Raw genomic sequence first — 13,906 nt, forward strand, 5'->3', positions numbered from 1 at the left:
GTGGGTGTTAATCACCAAACTTTAGTAATAAAACAGTGCCTCTCAAGACCTGGAACCAACCCAAATGCCCATCGATGATAGACTGGACAGGAAAAATGTGGCACATATACACCATGGAATATTATGCAGCCATCAAAAAAGATGAGTTTGTGTCCTTTGTAGGGACATGGATGAACCTGGAAACCATCATTCTCAGCAAACTGACACAAGAACACAAAATCAAACACCACATGTTCTCACTCATAGGCGGGTGTTGAACAATGAGAACACATGGACACAGGGAGGGGAGCACTATACACTGGGGTCTGTTGGTGGGGAGAAGGGGGGACAGCAGGGGGGGTGGGGAGTTGGGGAGGGATAGCATGGGGAGAAATGCCAGATATAGGTGAAGGGGAGGAAGGCAGCAAATCACACTGCCACGTATGCACTTATGCAACAACCTTGCATGTTTTTCACATGTACCCCCAAACCTAAAATGCAATAAAAAAAAAAAAAAAGACTTGCCATCCATCTATTGGGATAAACCAAAATTATAAAAATAAGTTTTCTTAAACCTTTGAAAAAAACAAAAAACAACAAAAAAACAGTGCCTCTCAAAACGTCATCACGCAAATTTTGTGTGAATTTGGATGGAAAATCCCACAACAAAAGAAAATAAAAATATATCCAGTGGCAGGCCTAGTAAATATATTGTGAAGACAAAATTCAGATATGAAGATACATTTTCTTTAACTTTTAACTCAGTTTTTTCTCCTTCTTTCAAATGATTTTTAGAAACTATTTTCATACACAGATCCAGGTAAACTTAGGAACTTTGTTTAAATTCAAACAATTCATTGTTTTTACACCATCCCAAATATTCCTCAGGACAACATCCAATTCCCAAGAAAAAATTTTATAGGGTATGCCTCATTTACCTTATGCTTCTGATGAATGGTGTTCTAGAATTTTCTGAAGTTATATCAACCTTACATTTTTGAGATAATTCAAGTTGATCATGATGTTTCATAACCATTTTATACATTGTACATTGACAGTTTTAATTTGATAATACTTTTTAGAATTCTCACATCTACATTCATTAGTAAAATTGGCCTGTTTTTTTTCTTTCTTCTACATTCTTTGTCTGGTTGTTATCAAGGTTATACTGAACTCACAGAATGTGGCAGAAAATGTTTCCTCTTTTTCTATTTTCTGAGGGAGTTTGCAAAAGATTAGAATAATCTTTTCCTTAAAATCTGACTCCTGAGCCTGATTTCCTGATGGTAGATGGTACCAGCTGATAGTCTCTCTGCAAATCCTGTTGGACATGAGAGGTCGGAGTGAGAGAGGGTAGGCAACATCATCTTAGAAGAGAATGGCCAAACTATTCCGTAGGCCATGCATTTTCTCTTTTTGCTCCATTCTACCTTTCAGATAGAACTATTTTACTCTGTGTAACAATTGACGTGCTTGTTTCCTTCCATTCCCTGAGAACATTGGCCATTTCTTGTCCTTCTTTGTATCTTGAGCACCTAACACATTGCTAGGAAGTAGGTGCTTAATAAGTACTTGTGGAATGCTAAAAGATTATTTAACCTCTTTCCTAGAGAGGAAGACCCAGATTCATCGGGACTTAACCTAGTGCATGAAAAAGAGAGATCTTAACACAGCCAGTGTCAAGCAGGGTACCCTATCCTAGTCAGTCTATTTTTCATCATGACAAATAAGATGACAAAATAAATTGTTAAATTATATACATTGCTCAAAACAAAATAAAATAAATGGATCAAAACTGCTGAGCTTTAATTGATTTTTGATAAGTATTGAAATAAATATATCAAAAAAGTTAAAAGTTATTTTTTAAAAAACAGCTTTTTAATAACAGTGATTAATGGCAAGTGGTAGGTAAATATTACTGAAACAAAGAGATACAAACTAAATCTGACTTTTGATGTGATATACAACTATATCAATAATGCCATATGCAAATTCACCAGAGCTAGAAACTTTCTGGTTCTGTCCTCATCCCTTCTTCATCCACTATCCCTGAAAAAAAAAAAAAGGAAAAAAAAAAAACAAGCAATTTCTAAACTTTTAAAATTGTTGTGAAGAGAGAAAGACTTCTTTCCCTCATAAAGACTATGGCTGAGAGCTATTTAAAATGAGGGAAACTCAGTGGAGCACAGAGAACTTTGCTTTGGACATTGTATTAGTTTCACTGCTATAAAGAACTACTTGAGACTAGGTAATTTATGAAGAAAAGAGGTTTAATTGACTCCACAGGCTTAGCAGGAAGCATGACTGGGAAGCCTCAAGAAAGTTACAATCATGGTGGAAAGCAAAGGAGATGCAAGCACCTTCCTCCCACGATGGTGCTGGGGGAGAGAGAAGAGGAAAGTACCACATACTTTTAAACCATCAGATCTCATGCGAGCTCACACACTATTATGAGAGTAGTAAGGGAGAAATCTGCCCCCAAGATCCAACCACCTCCCACCAGGCTCCTCCTCCAATCCAAACTATATCAGGTGTTCTGACTAGAAGACCTATTATGTTTTGCATTTAATCTGTAACTCTGCATCATGTCAGGAATCACATGGCTACCAAGAATGTGTAGTGAGCTGAATGCATTATAGGAGTCAAATTATGAAAAAAAGTCTCCATTGTCTTCAGATACTCTCTTGAGGTCTTACATAACCTCTTCTCAACCCTCACATCTCCATTTCAACCAAAGGAGATCGAAGGAGGAGCAGAATATTTTCTCAGTACAAGCCATTTTAGTCCTTTATCTGAGTTCCAGACTGTCCCACTGGTGGTTGGAAGCCGAGGGCAAATCACACTCTGCACCTTGGTCCTTCTCCAGTACCTTGTTCCACACTTGATCTTAGCCAAAAGGCCGAGAAGCGATCCAGTACCTTGTTCCAACTCCACTTGCCCTTCCCTAGCCCATTTCAGTAAACAGGTAACACTGAATTTAAGTAAGCCTCAAGGAGAATCTTGCAACTGAAGAATCACAAAGCAGTCAATTGTAGTAATTAACTATATGCATTTTTTTTTTTTTTTTAGATGGAGTTTCGCTCTTGTTGCCCAGGCTGGAGTGTAATGGCGCGATCTCGGCTCACCGCAACCTCCGCCTCCCAGGTTCAGGCAATTCTCCTGCCTCAGCCTCCTGAGTAGCTGGGATTACAGGCACACACCACCATGCCCAGCTAATTTTTTGTATTTTTAGTAGAGACAGGGTTTCACCATGTTGACCAAGATGGTCTCGATCTCTTGACCTTGTGATCCACCTGCCTGGGCCTCCCAAAGTGCTGGGATTACAGGCGTGAGCCACCGCGCCCGGCCAACTATATGCATTTATAATGAACCTTGGGTGATTTTTTTTAAGCTCTATCTTCATTTATTTCCACTACTACTTCTAGAATTACTAGTATCTTTGGCTTCCTGAAGAGTAGGGAAATTATAAAGCTCGGGTCAGGGCAGTGGTTTTTATTAACAGTAGCCTGAGTAGGATATATTATTAATAGTTAAGGATATAAGCTTTATAACTGACTGACCCAGGTTTGAATCCTGACCTTTTACTTTGTGGCCTTGAACAAACTACTTAACCATTCTAATTCTTAGTTTTTAGAATCGGTTAAATAAGGCAATAATACCTATTTCATAAGATTTGTTTGAGAATGTTAAATAAGAACATTGTATAAGGCACGATGCATGCTACATTGCAAATACTCAACGTGATAGATGTTAATATTACTATTATTATAATATTTTATTCATTCAATAGAGGTTATTGATTTATTATGAATCCAGAAATTGCGCTGACCAGACTTGCTTTAAATCTGTAACTACAAACCTCAAATGAGTCAAAACAGTCCTAGATGATTCTATCTCATTGCCCTGGTAACTTCATTTTCTTCCTTTCCAAAAAAGCTATTTCACAACGTTCTCTCCTCTCAAATCCCCATACCTCCCACATACACACACACTCACACTCAACTGATGCTCATACTCAGAACTTCGTCCCAGACAATAAATGTCAACTGCTGAAAGATGCCCTCTTTCCCATCACAAAACCCACTCTCCTGCCTATATCCCTGTTTATGAATTTTGTCTTCCCTCCTTTTCCAGGAAAACAAGAGTTCCTGCCCGTTAGGCCACCCTCCCCTGTGCCTGGAGCACATCCTCTCTGCCTTCTCGGAGGCCTCACTTCTGTACTCATGTAGAGGCTTCTTCTGCTCCAATAGAACTTCAGTTCTGGAGTGTCCCAGGCTCTGTCCAGCCTTTTCTCCTTTTCTATTTACACTATCCCCCTAAATGATTCGACCAACTCTCATGGCTCTAAATATCATCTATGCTTTAATGATCGATCTCCAGTCTTCTTCATTTCAGTAAATATTACCAACATCTACCTCATGTCTCCAGTCAAAAACCCAGGAGCCCACATCTAATCTGTCGACGAGTCTTGTATGTCTTTCTGGCTAACTTCAAACATACAAGTCTGACTACTTCTGACAAGTATCATTACTACACCTTGGTCCAAACTACGGTCATTTCTCTCTAGACCAGGGTTTCTCAACCTTGGCATTACTGACATTTTGACCACGTTAATTTTCTGTTCTGAGGCCGTCCTGTGCGCTGCAGGCTGTTTAGCAGCCTCCCTGATAGATCGTGGGTAGACCCACCAGATGCTAGTCACACTCCCACTCTACAGTTGTGAAAACCAGAACTCTCTGCAGAGATGGCCAAATGTCCCCTACGGAGGTTGGGGTGGGGGGTGTTGAAATCACTCCCAGTGGAGAGCCACTTCTCTGAATTAGCGCCAGCAATCTCTTAATTTGCCCCCCTGTCCCACTCTCGCCCTTCTAAAATCTACATCCTATACAGCATCCAGAGTGATCTTATTAAGAACATAAATCATCGTATCTCACCCCTCGTGAAAACATTTCAATGGCTTTCTTTGTGCTTAGCGCACAGCTCAAGATTCCAACATTATTTCCTTCTAGTCTCACCTTCAGTCACTGCTCTACTGTCACTCTGGCATTCTTGTCATCTCCCAGACTTGCCAAGTGTATTCCCATCTCGGGGCCTTTGCCCCTGATGTGCCCTCTGCCTGAAATTCTCTTCCCACAGAGCATGCCTTAACAACTCATCATTCAAACCACACCTCACATCCTCCTCCAGCTTTCGCTGAACCCCCAGCCAAAGAAGTCTCCCGTAGCTACTCTCCATCACATGATTCTATTATCTTTATCAGGGCCGGAAATTATAGCACTTGTTTTTACCTGCATATTGCCTTCCTGCTAAAATGCTTACTCCATGAGAGGAGGCGCTTTATTTGATCTTGTTTGCCACTTGGCACTTTAACCTTAATTTCCTGAAAAGTGCCTGAGCAAATTAAGGATCTGGAAAATATGAACTAATATATTTTTGTCTGATTAATTCGCTGATTAAACACCTATGTGATTCAGGTATGGGGCTTGGGGACTGTGGCTGGAAAAATAAATACTGAGACATGGTTCCTGCTCTCGAGGAGTTAGGTCCAGTGGAGGTTTCAGAGAAGTGAAAAGGAAATTAAATCACAATACAGAACATGAAGTGCTATAATAGAGGGAAGCTTAACTCGGATCTAGGGCTTCAGAGACTTCCCAGAGAGGTTGACATGAGCGAATGCATCCAGAGGAGTGAGTGACAGTTAGCTGGGTTAGTGGGTGCTAGGGTCTGAACTGTGTCCCCTCCCAAGTTCATGTATTGAAGCTCTAACCCCTAATACCTCAGAATGTTACTGTATTTGGAGATGGGACCTTTAAAGGGGTAATTAACTTGAAATGAGGCTGTTAGGTTGGGCTCTAATCTGACTGATTTCTTCATTATAAGAAGAAATGTGGATACTCAGAGAGACACCAGGGTTGTAAACACGAAGGGAAGACCATGTGAGGCACAGCAAGAAGGCAGTCATGTATAAGCCAAGGGGAGGGAACCGGAACAGATCTCCCCTCGAGGCCCTCGGAAGAAACCACCCCTGCTGACGCCTTGATCTTAGACTTCCCATCTCCAGAACTGTGAGAAAATCAATGTCTGTTGTTTAAGCCACCCAGTCTATGGTCCTCGGTTATGGCAGCCCTAGCAAATGAACACAGCAGGGTGGGAAAGTGAGACGTGTGGGTGGGGTGGGAAGCCCCTAGGTGTGGAGCACAAGCTGTATGGTGGTAAGAGGGGAGGCTGGAGAGGGTGGCAGGGCTGAGCTCATGGAGGCCAGGATAGAGTGTGAGCACTATGGTGAAGATTCTCAAGAACACTGAAAAATCACAGGCAGCACAGTACGGGGATCAGATGTGCCGCGGAGAAGAAGAATTTTAGTGGTAACATGATAAATAGCGTGTAAGGGAAGAACACCAGAGATCCCGAGAGCAGCGAGGAAGCACGTAGCTCTGCAGTCCGACAGACCGTTTCCCATCCAGGCTCTGCCATTTAAAATCCCTGTGACTCTGGACAATTTCGTACCCTTCTTTGGCTTCCATTTCCTCATTTGTGATTATAGGTAGGATTCTTACCTCAGGGGGTAATATGAGGATCAAATAAGACAGCATGTGTAAATACTTGGCGTAATACCTGACAAATTAGAAACGATGATTGCCAGTAGCTATTAAAATGTCCAAGACGGTAACAGCAGAGCTGGGAGAAAGGGACAAGCTCGAGACGTCTTAAAGATGGATACGCTTTACAAATTGGCCATTGGCTTTGTTTGGTGGTGTGAGAGAAGGTGCAGTAAAAAAATAACATCTAGACTTTTGATTCAACCAGATTTGGGATTGTAATGTCATTTACCGAAGTAGGAAATGAAAAAGAAGAAGCAGGGAGGGGAAGAGGATAAGTTTAATTTTGGATATGTTGAGTTTGAGGGATTCTTGGTACATTTCAGAATAATATGTCATAGATAGTTGAATATAGAGATCTACATTCAGGAAAGAGGCTTGGACTGGAGACTACATTGAGAAAGCATTTCAGAGAAAGTGTGCAGAGTGAGAAGATAAGCAAAATAGAAGAAGTCCAGGGACACATCCACAGTCAGAACAAGAGGAGACGGGGCAGGAGGCTGAAAGGGAGCCTCCAAAGAAAAAGGAGGAAAAGGAAAAGTTAAGCCAAAGGAGGAAAGACATTTTAAAAAGAGAGTAGTTAACAGTGAAAAAGCCAGAGAGAAATCAAATAAGGTAAGAACAAAGCTATACCCAGTGGACAGTGTAATGCCTAGACATCAGGCAAGACTTGGGAAAGGATGGTTTTAGGGAATGACAGGGATATAATCCGTATTGCAATGAGGCAAAGAATAAATGAGAGGTGAGAAAATGACTCGTGAGCTTTATTTTTCTATGTTTATTTTAGTTTATTTTTTTTTTTAGAGATAGGGTCTTACTATGTTGCCCAGGCTGGTCTTAAACTTTTGGACTCCAGTGATCCTCCTGCCTCGGCCTCCCAAAGTGCTGGGATTGTCGGCATGAGCCACCACATGTGGCCAATATTGTGAGCTTGAGAAGAGAGAGAGAGAGAGAGAGGTGGGGGGGGAGAGAGAGAAAGAGAAAGAGAGAGAGAGAGGACTCTGTCTAAAGAAGAAAAATCATTTTCTTCTCTCATCTTTCATAAATCCTTGTTTTCCACCATCCTAACTTCTATTCAGCCCAGGGGTTCTTAACCTTGAGTTCATAGAGCCCCCACCTCAAGTGGTTCACAAATAAAATTTAAGGGATCTATGTAATTTCAGAAAAAAATTACCATTTTAATTTCACTCAACTGAAATCTAGCATTTTCACCAATTGTGAATTTAGGCAAAAACTACAGAAGATCAGCAGTACCTGTGACTGTCAAAAATATTTTTTCATATCATGTTACAGTTGTCGCAGATTTCTCAAAATATCATTTACACTCTTCACTTTTATGAAATTATAATCGTTATTTTAAGTCTGCTGCTAGATCTTATAAATAGTTTTAAATAGTTTGATAACTATATTTAAGTTCAATTAGTTTTCTTTGTAATCTTATGTGTTTTATGTTTTAAAAAACATTATTTGGAGAAAAGGTTGATAGGCATCCTCAGACGTCTGTGGCACAAAAACGTAAAGACTTCCTGCTCGTTCATTCCATACGCCATGTATCTGCTCCATCATCTCAAATTTTTGGATTCCATATGCTGCTGCCCTTACTTCTTTCTATAAGTCACACTTATCCCATATGTTTTTCCAAGGAAAATAGGCATGTGTCGCTATGTGTTTTTCAATTGATTCCACCTGGTCATAGAAACACCACCTGTTTTGAGATCGTAAAAGTGTTTCAAACATTCATTTACTTTTTTATTCACCATCAACCAACATTATTGAGCACAAGATCCTATGCTGCACGCTTGGCTACACAGCACTGGTATAACCCAGGAATTTATGGTTTGGGGAGTAGTCGAAAGAGATGAGAGGTAGATTTATACATAAATAGTTATAAGACAGTGTAGAAGTTGCTTTACTTGGGATACATACAGTTTTATGGTATCGAAGACTCCAGGGGAAGGCTTCATGCAGGGAGCGACGCTGACAATGATAAGAATGCTGTTTAAGGACTGAGCGTGCCAAGACCGGGTATGTAATGTTCATAAAGCCATTGCTTTGCTTCCTAAAAGTCTTTGAAACATTAAACATCATGGAGTGAAAGATACTTTTTTTCCATCTTGATACATAGGTTTAATTAGCATACCTGATGAGGACTAAGAAAAAAATTGAGAACCTGATTGAATTTTCAGGATATCTTCCTTCCTGTAGGCATTTATGCAGAGAAACAATGTTCATAATCGCCTCAAATGAAAATACTAGGCAAACATTGATTTAAAAAAGCATTTGGACATGAAGAGTGATCAGTTTTTCATAAATGAGTGAATGACACCTGCTGGCCACATTGTGTAATTACCCTCTCTAAAGGAATGGTAAGTGCTGAGAGTGAAAATTGTGAACCCCATTTCCCTACTAAAGCGATGACGTGTGATACTTGGGCTTTTCTTTCATGACCAGCAAGAAGGATAATTTTTGGAACACTGAACCTCATCCTTTTTGGGATTTGTTTTTCTAGCTTGAAAAGTTCAAGAAGTTTAAAGAAGTTAGATAGTTAATGCAATTTATTTAATAGTAAGTTAACTGAGACTTGGAGAGAAGTAATGCCTCACTCAAGATCACACAAGTGGATTGGCAAGCTAATACTAGAGCCCTGGTTTCCGTTCCCCCACCTTCTCAGACTGGGCAAAGATTTGGGTTGTTTGTTAACTTTTCTTCTACCCCTTCTTGTTTGACTCAACTCTTCAGAAATTTTATTAGAGGTGACATCACTAATACTTTCTATATGTCTAATGTCTTTCACTTTTTTTAAAAAAGTCTGATTTATTAAAGTAAAATTTACATAAATTAAATTCACCAATTTTAAGTGTACAGTTCTATGAGTTTTGACAAATGTATATCGTCTCATCACCACTCACCACATCAGATCTAGAATATATCTATCATCCCTAGAGATTTCCTCCTACCCTTTCATAGCCAATCCCCTATTTCTACCTCCAGGCCCTGGCAGTCACTGATCTCTTTTCTGTCCCTAGAGTATTGCATTTTCCAGAATGCCATATACATGGAATCATAGGGTATACGACTTTTGGTGTCTGTCTTCTTTCACCTGGCTCAATGCTTTGGAGATTCAGCCATGCTGTTGCATGTAAAGGTAGTTTGTTTTTATTGCCGTGTAGCATGCTACTGTATGGATAAACCACAATACGTTTATCCTCTACTGGATGGAAATTTGGGTTGTTTTCAGGTTTTGATGATTATGAACAAAATTTTGATAAATATTTGAGTATAGGTCTTTGTGTGGATATGTATTTCATATGTCGTAGGTAAATACCTAGGCATGGGATTGCTACATGGCGAGTACATGTTTTACTTTATAAGAAATTATGGCTTTTGCTTTTTAAAAGTAAGTGTACACACACTCCTTTATTTTATTCTTGATGTACTTGTAGTTGTGTGCCATATCATTGCTGTAGGAATATTTTGCATAAAATGTAGCTTTAGCATTAAGTATGATAAACAAGTGATGCAAGCCTTTTTCAACACAAGGTCATAAAAGAGCGTTTTTAAAGGAATGGAGTATTGCATAAAGGGAAGGGTACCGCCTTGGAATTATCTGAAGTTTGTCGTTTTGGCTACTGTGTAACTTTTATTAGAAAAATTACCTAACCTTTTTGAATGTTAGTTACTTTATCCTCAAGATATGGATGACACAAGCTTCCACATTGCAGGGTTGTCGCAAAGATTATATGCAACAGCATAAGCTGAGCGTTCAGCACATAATAAGTGCTGCTATTGTCATTATAGTTACGGCTTTTGCCAAAAGCAAAAAGCTGCATTATAGAAAACAAATGGTATCACACTACTGATGTTTAGTGTTCTTTGGGAGTTAATGTGTTCTCCCAAGCCTTTGTATATGTCACCCAGAGACAATTAAGTTACACTTGGCTCAAGTGTCCATGATATGTGAGTTAAAATAACGTGCTATTCTAACACTTCCCCACAGATTAGCATTTTGTATTTAATTAAGGTCACATCTTCCATATGTCACTGAGCAATGCTATTGTCACATAAATTATGATAACCAGGTGTTATAACTTATGTAATATGATTTACCTAGGCAAGGACCCATATAACTTAACTTTTGAAAGATTGATATTTTCTATAGCTCTACTTAGAAAGATATGCTTAATCAAAAACAATGACAGTAGGTTTTTAACTTTGCTATTTTGAGACTAGTTCACTTAGTTTACTAGCAGGTATTTAAACTACTAAAATGTTAGTCGGTAAATTAGGTTGCACTGACACCTGCTGGTCAGACAGTAAATTCCATAAAAATCATGTTTCACTAGTTTAAATGAAATCAAATAATTTGACTGTTTTTACAACTCCTATTTGCACTGGAGTTGTAAAATTAGCTAATTTAACAAATTAGCTGCAGTATGTGGTAATTTATGATTTATAGTTCAATTTGACTCAAGTGGTTTGTTAGCCTCTGTAACTCTCTTGGGAGTTCTTCATAATGGCCAGTGATAGCTATTAAAGAGCTTCGTTAAGAAGTAAAATGTCTGTGAAATCACAACCTCTTCCAATCGATGTTTGCCACTGAGTGATGACATCAGCATCATCACATATTTTGGTCCTAAAACACTGCAAACAATTAGTGTTGTTTATTAAGTTAGAATTCACTTGGAGACAGTGCTCCTGGGCAGATAGGCTTAGGATGTAGGGGAGGTTTCGACAGAGCCAAACTCTATGGGATGACTTTTTCTTGCTGGGAAATAAAAAATGCCTACTTTAAAACCTACTAATTCAATACTCACATTTAGGGTTACAGAATTTTACAACGGGAAATAAATTTTCTGATCATTTAGTTCGTCCCTCTCTTTTGTAGATGTGGAAATTGAGACCCAGATAAATTTAAATAACTTGGTCACCTAGCTGATACTAGAAAAATAGTTCCCTGATTCTCTCATTACAAGATTCTTTCCTATATAAATTGTCTTCACTAGATGTATATTATTTATTGTTTAAACCAAAAATATTTGGACACACATAAATATTCATACATAACTATGCTTACTTGAGAATTTATATTTAGCTTATTATAACTCAACCATGCTGACTCTAACTAGAGACATTATTAAAAGACACAACCTATTATATAGTATTTCTCTGTGGTACTTCAGAAATATATATCCATTCATATGTTCCCTCCCAGAAAATCAAGCTCCATTGTCCATTTCTTCAATATGTGAAAAATGGAAAGAGGTATGTGGATCAGAAAAAGAAAATGAATCAAAAATAAACCTTAATCAGGGAAATTTCTGGCTCTTTGATCAGGTTGAGGGCCATAGAATCATGTGTCAGATGTCTTATCAGGAATATAAGGACATTTTTCCTTAACGTTCTGTTCCAATAGGCATTGTTATACAGGATAAAACTTTCACTGTGATGAAGTGTGTGATATAAGACTGATCAAATATTCTATAATATGTCAAATATATTTTGTCTCAACTTCAGCGCTACTGACATTTGGGACACTTAGTTCCATGTGGTGAGGGCCTGTCTTGTACACTGTAGGATGCTTAGCAGCATCTCTGGTCTCTACTCACTAGATGCTAGGAGCAAGCCCTCCACTCTAACAACCAAAACTGTCTCCAGACATTGCCAGATGTCCCCTCGGGGCAAAATCAGTCCAGGTTAGGACCTACTGCTATAAGGTAAGACTGATTTCTTCAGATACATATATTTTTTTAACTACTCAAAATATTCCAATCAAGAATTTGATTCTTTTTCTTTTCAGATAAAAAAAAAATTGACATATGAAAAGGAAAAGAGGCTCGAGGCATCTCTAGAGTAAATAAATACTTCATTTACATATTCCTTCTGAGCTGGAGCTAAAGCGGGCTCCTTAAATTGTTTTCAGTATTTGCATATTTACTCTCGCTTCTTTTTATACTCTAACGTATAATTATGACACAGTTACTACTTCACAACCAAGCTTTCTTTTTAACTGATGGCCACTCTGCTGTTTATCAGTGATGGCTTTTACAATATTCTTTAATTTTTCCAATATTGCAGAAGTCTCTCCACACATTATGGCCTGTGAAAGCAAAAACAACCTGTGAATCTTAGGGTAGGTATTTTCATCCCCATTTTGCAGATGAAATTAAGTCAAGCCAGGACTCAGTGCATGTTTCTAGCTTATCAAATGGTCTTTTCATTTCATCTCTGGTAGCTATATATTTGAAAATGTTTAAGTTGTAATTAAGAGGGCTTTCAAGGAATGGGAGAAAGGAAAGAAGAATGGGGGAAGGGAAGAAGGAAGAAAAGGAGGAAGTGAACAAGGTTGAAAGCACCCGAGTAAAACAATAAACAATAAAAGCTGGCGTGGGGTAGAGGATGATCTAATCTCACCATTTAAGTCTTCCTAGCAACCCTTGAGATTCAGTATCTCCATATTCCTCCTCCATAACAGCAATATCCTCTACTCCCTCTCCCACACTCCACGCCGTCCCTCCTGCCCCCTCAAGTGCACGTATTCTAGCATGCACAGATATCCCTTCCTGACCTCAGGTTCAAAGCCCTAGGTCTTCCCCAGGGAAAACAAATGTGGCCATTTCTGTTGCTTCCAAATGGTTTATTGCTGGGACTGGGAAATTTTCAGTTTATACTGTCAACCTTGGAGTAAAGTTTTTAGAAGCACGTCAAATGCTTCCTGAAACTTACATTGCCCTCCAATGTTTTGATAGTTGTTTACCTTTTCAGCCTTCTCAATACAGAGTTCCATGAATGAGCAGTCTCTCAAATCCAGCACCACTGGAATATTTAATACACAGAAAAAATATATAAAAGAACTTTTCAAATAATATTTAATGTTGGGAAAACTTACGAGAAACAGATGCTCTCAGATGTGGTATTAATAGGGTAGCCATGTCAACACCTCTGGAAGCATTTAACAGTATGTAGCAAAAATCCTAAAAGCACACGTGTTACTAGATAGACCCAAGTACTGAACTTTGTGGGACTTCATTTTAAAGAAGAAATTATAGATATGCTCAAAGATGTCTTTTCAAGGCAAAGATACTTATCCAAATATTTTTATAATAGAAAAAATTATAAAATAAAATGGTAGCATGATTGAGTTCATAAATTATGGTTTACTTATATAATAAAATACCAAATAAACTATGCCAGCAAAACATATGCCTAAAAAAGTCTGTGAGAATACATATAAAAATGCTATTGTTAATTGGGGTAGTGGGCTTTTAATTATTTCTTGATGCTTTCCCGAATATGCCAGAATTGCTAGAATGAATATATACTGCTCTAAT

This window comes from Aotus nancymaae, unplaced genomic scaffold (assembly GCF_030222135.1).
Source record: "Aotus nancymaae isolate 86718 unplaced genomic scaffold, 86718_ANA_hifiasm-v0.15.2.pri h1tg000117l, whole genome shotgun sequence".
Classification (NCBI taxonomy): domain Eukaryota; kingdom Metazoa; phylum Chordata; class Mammalia; order Primates; family Aotidae; genus Aotus; species Aotus nancymaae.